The sequence below is a fragment of the Anabrus simplex genome, chromosome 1, assembly GCF_040414725.1.
Source record: "Anabrus simplex isolate iqAnaSimp1 chromosome 1, ASM4041472v1, whole genome shotgun sequence".
In the NCBI taxonomy this organism is placed as follows: domain Eukaryota; kingdom Metazoa; phylum Arthropoda; class Insecta; order Orthoptera; family Tettigoniidae; genus Anabrus; species Anabrus simplex.
This window is the reverse complement of record NC_090265.1, coordinates 1,366,276,451-1,366,282,078: the sequence shown is the minus strand read 5'-3', so window position 1 is coordinate 1,366,282,078 and position 5,628 is coordinate 1,366,276,451. Positions and strand designations below refer to the sequence as shown.

The following is a 5,628-nucleotide window of genomic DNA, read 5'->3' as shown; positions in this document are numbered from 1 at the left end:
GTTGGCCTGTAGATTTTCAGTGTCACGTTCCTACGGTCCACATATGTGGACCTCAGTTGTGAGCTAATTTCTCGTGTGTTTTAATGCGGAATTTGTTGCGTAGCGACCGCAATCCTCGTCTGTGGACCTCTTAATTCACCTTGTTGCCACAGGAACGCTGTGTTACTCCTAACTGTCATGGTAGATTTAAATGTAAAGAGTGGTGAGCGAGAAGATGGCTTCCTCCCATCATGTTGAAAGTAAGTATATATTTCCCAGTAAATAACTCAGAATCTTGCTAAGCTGATTTTTTTCAGTGTTGTGTAGCATCTGTAGAGTCTGTGAATTAATTCAGTTTATCAATATTGTTAAGTGGTACTGATATTTATCGCATAATGTGATGGTCCTCATATGTGGACCTCAGTTGAGTGTTGTATTATTTTTTCTGTAGGTTTTGATATGGGAGTGATAAGTAATAGCATCACAATTACCGAATGATACTACAGGAAATACGTTGTTTTATGGCAAAATAACTTACTTTATGTTTATTCCTTTTTTTACAGAAGGAAGATTTCTTGAGGAAAGCGATATATGGGCTTTTCTGGATGAAAGTGATGCGGATCTGTCCGAGGGCGAGCTTGACGAATTCTCAGTTACTAATGTTACTAACTTTGACTCATCTTCTGTGTACGATAATGACGGTGATGTAAATGAAGGTGAAGGTCTTGGAAATGAATGTGTCCTAAATAGAGAAAATGATGTGCTTGGCAACAACGAAGACGAAGGAAACAGATCTACGGAATTGGTGGTATCTCAGGCGCTAACACCTCCAACTACTAAGACCCGCGATATGAAATGGAGAAAGAAATCTATGACTTTACAGGACCCCTGCAATGATGAAGTATTTTTAACAGACTATGACAATGAAAAGGGAATTTTAGATTCATTCTTGGAATACCTACCTCTTAGTTTCTGGGAACAACACGCGGAACAAACTAACCTCTATTCAGTTCAAAAGCGAGACTTGAAATCCGTAAATACTACTAAGGAAGAAATGATGCATTTGGCTGGTGTGCATGTGATGATGGGTGTGCTGGGTTATCCACAAACCAAAATGTATTGGCAACGTGATACTGAGGTGCCGATAATTTTTAAGTGTATGTCCAGGAATCATTTTTTCGAACTGAGGAATTTTATGCATTTTGTTGACAATCAAGAAGAACGTGAGGGACCACTCTGGAAGGTGAAACCATTTCTTGACTGCGTGAAACAAAAATGCATATCTCTCCCATGGTCAAAGCATGTATCACTTGATGAACAGATGGTGCCTTTCTCAGGCAAGTGTGGCTTTAGGCAGTTTGTCCCTTCAAAACCCAACCCATTAGGATTGAAGAATTTCATTTTGGCAGCACCAGATGGATTAGTTTTAGATTTTATGTTTTACACAGGGGCAGGTACAGTATCGATTGAGGACCAAAAAGAATATGGTCTTGGTGGTGCTATTGTCAAGGTTTTGACAGAAAGTATTCCACAAGATAAAACTCATTGTGTTTACACTGATAGGTTTTTTACCAGTGTAAAATCAGTAGACATGCTACTGCAGAGAAATATATACCAAACAGGGACTGTCATGAAAAACAGGGTGGGATCAGTGTCACAAAAACTGAAAACCGATAAGGAACTGAAAAGGGGAGAATGGGAGGAGTGGGTAAGGGAAGATGAAAAAATGTGCATTGTAAAGTGGAAGGACAACAGAAGTGTTCTTCTTCTGTCTTCATGTGTTGGCAGTGAGCCACCTACAACATGCAAAAGATGGTCGAAAGAGGAAAAGAAAAAGGTTGTTATTCCTCAGCCATTGATTGTTAAATACTACAATGAAAAAAATGGGTGGAGTAGACCTCTGTGATAGATTCATGTCATACTATAGGTGTTACATTCGTACCAACAAATAGCCAGTGCGTTGATCTTATAATTGTTAATTGTTGGATAATGTATGTGCAGGTAGTGGTATTATTAGACAAAAACGACTCACATTAATGGATTACAAAATGCACGTAGGAAAGGCATTGATAAATTTTAAGGACATTGGTTACATAAACATTAGGAAACGAGGACGGCCTCCATCAGCATCCACCAACCCTGTTGACGAAGATGATGTCTCCGAGGATGACATGGACAAACAAGGTATGGTGAAAGTACGAAGAGTTCAGAGCCAACCCATTCCAGAGGTTCGTTTTGACAATATAGGCCACTTACCAAAATTTGTTGATGCAAAGAATGCCTCGAAATGCAGAAGGCCTGGATGTCGTTCCAAAACGAGGGTAGTCTGTACAAAATGTGGTATGTACCTTTGCGCTCTAAAAAACAACTGCTTTTGGCATTATCACACCAAGTAATGAGTAGAATGACTTGTGTAGTGAGAAATTGTTCAATTATGTATATATTTAGTTTCTATGTATGCATAGAGTTCCTATATTATGATGAGAGTGTTTTAGAATAGGTGTTGGTTATTTTACGTTAGTAATACACAGTTTCCATGTTATGAGAGTGTTTTAAAATAGGTTTTGGTTTTTTTAAGTAATTAAAGTACATAATTGGAATGAAAACGCATATTGTTTCCAAAAAACCCATCTGCTAAATCAAGAGAAGTGTAATCCATAATGTGTTAACAAAGTCCTCAGGTCCACATATGAGAACCCTCAGTTATGCTCTTTGGGCACGTTACGAAGAAAAATTTTATTGCATGGTTTGCTTACTATAGTATTTTTCTACTCTGATGGCGGGCGGCCTACATGCTGTCAGGGTAAGTGGGGTGCGGGCAGTATGTTACTGCCCAATCAGACAAAAGATCGCCTAGCGGTGGCGCTGAGAACTATTCGGTCGTCCGGAGACTTTGCCGCGTTCACTTCGCTCCACGAACTGCTGTGTTGCCGAGTAGTCTTACAGTGTGCGTTGGGTATTACAAAGAGCTTGTTTGACGAGTTTGTTTTATGAGTAATTCTTGCCGCGTCCTTTACTGCATTCTTCGATTAACGTTTTCGTGGCATGTGATGTGACGTTAGTTTTTTCTATTGGTTCTATTTGTGTTGCTCTGTGTTATTTTTTATATAATAATTGCACTATACGTATATCGTACAATGGCGAAGAGGAAGGAGATAAGGAGCCAGGGTAGAAAACTGATCAGCAATGTTCATGAATATTTTCTAAAGGAAGCAGAAAATAATGGTCCTTTAGTGAGTGTGTATAAAGTGCAGCAGAGAGTGTCGGAAGCTTGTCAAGTTAGTACGCGAACCGTTCAGCGTATAATAAAGGAAGGTAAAGACAGTACCCAGTCATCTGGTTCCATCTCATTTCAATCACCGCGCAAACGAATCAAAAGGAACTGTATAACAAAGGCAATCGACGGATTCCATAGAGATGTAATTAGAAGAACTCTTCTCAGTTATTACGTAAAGGGGGAATACCCGACACTGAACAAATTACGTGGTGATTTAGAAAGAGATATAAAATTTAAATGGGGAGTTACTTCATTGTGGAGGATACTGAAGTCTATGGGGTTCAAGTATAAAAAAGCAACGATGGGAGAAGAATTTTAATGGAGAGAGCTGATATAGTAACAGCCAGAGTAACGTTTTTGAGAAAAATGCATCTCCTGAGGAATAAGGACCCATCGCCCCATATATTTTATTTAGATGAGACTTACATTCATCAGAATTACGCTCCAACGAAAATCTGGCAAGATAAAGAGGGTACAGGAGGTTTAAAAATTCCTGTAGGGAAAGGTGGACGTATTATTGTTTGTCACGTAGGTTCCAGTCGCACTGGTTTTCTACAGGAATGTAAATTGGTTTTCAGGCCAAAGGTGAAATCGACTAGTGATGACTACCACACTGATATGAACGCTATGGTTTTTAAAGAGTGGTTTTTGAAGTTTTTAGACGCTCTTGACGAAAGGAACATCAAAGACGCAGTGATTGTAATGGACAATGCCAGCTACCATTCAGTACAGCTAGAACGAATTCCTACAACGAACACACGAAAAGCTGATATTATATCGTGGTTATCTGCTAGGAATATTCCTCATGACAGCAATCACACCAGACTCGAACTGTTGTCTCTTGTGAAACAATTCAAGCCAAAGGCAAAAATGTACGAAATTGATGCACTTGCTGACAGAAAAGGTCATACCGTTGTTCGCCTGCCACCCTATCACTGTCAATATAACCCCATAGAGCTGGTTTGGGGAAACGTTAAAACTGCTGTAGGGAAAAGGAACAAAACGTTCAAACTAACTGACGTCCAATCTTTAATGGAAGAGGAGCTGGATAAATAACCGAACAGGAGTGGAAGGCTTGTGTGTCTCATGCTGAAAAATTTCAAGAGGACGATTACAAAAGGGACGTGGTATTGGACACAGTCATGGACGATATCATCATAAATCTGCGAGACGACAGCCACAGTGAGGAGTCGAGTGACGAGGATATTTCCGGTGACAGCTCTGGTGACGATGGCGAGTGTCGGGGTGCTGTAACACGGATCCTTCAGCTGGAATAAGGTAAGATAAAGCAAGAAAATGTGTTGTGTAACTCTGTACTTTTGAACGAATTGTTTTTCGGTCTGTTGTCAATGCACTTGTTATATGCATTACTAACTAACTCGTATCATACTACATCGAAGATATAAGAAAATAGAAATAAATACATAAATAAATAAAAATAAAATAATAAAACTCATCCACGAGCCATAATCGAACTGTAACATACGAAGCTCTGTATTTCATTGTTATGTGGATTTCAACACAACTTAAACGCGCGCGGGCGCTCCTGGCAACGTTGTAGTAGTGGCCTCTGTCTCTCTCTCTTAACGGCCTCTCGCGTCGTGCTGGTCGGCCCCATGCTCCCCGCTTCCCCTGACAGCATGTTGGCCGCCCGCCATCAGAGTAGAAAAATACTATAGTGACCCATATTCTCAGAAATGGCATGTATAAAAATTCTGTTTCCGGAGTATTCAGTCCGGGATTGAAGAGGCTAAATTACTAAAGAAAAATGTAGCATTCCCATTGAACAAGGCACTCGCCATTACAGGGAGTTTGAGAGAACGGCTGAACCGGTTAACATCGTAAATCTTTCTAACGGAAGCACTTCATATCAAATCAAAGCAAATCAAATCACTTTATTTGAAAACGAGGTGTCTACCTCGGTGGCAAATGGTACACAAAAATACATTATCATCAAGCACTAAATTTTAAATTTACAATAGAATACAATATTATACCATTTACACTAACATTTTTATTAAACTCACAGCTCATCCTTAATAAATTATGTTATTTACAAAATTCTACTCATATTATCTTCCGTACTTGCAAACATAATCAACTCATATTCAGTATGTGGAATTACATCAAATAATACTATAAAGCTGCTATAAGATTAAAATTTAAATTGCTTTTTTTTTTACCATTTGGTACCTAACAAGCATAACGTCCTGCTACGTCTTAACCAGAGCCCTTTTTGCCACCGCTTTTCGGAGTTCCTTGGCCTGTAGATTTGCAGTGTCTTTAAAATCACAAAAAAATCCGTATATTTTTAAATTACTAAAGAAAAATGTAGCATTCCGATTGAACAAGGCACTCGCCATTACTTCAAG

The 5,628-nt window shown here is 39.2% G+C and overlaps 1 pseudogene; it reads left to right on the top strand.

Moving 5' to 3' along the window:
* The first annotated feature begins 1,033 nt into the window (after positions 1 to 1,033).
* On the top strand, positions 1,034 to 2,375 carry LOC137498130 (piggyBac transposable element-derived protein 3-like; annotated as a pseudogene).
* Positions 2,376 to 5,628: the final 3,253 nt, after the last annotated feature.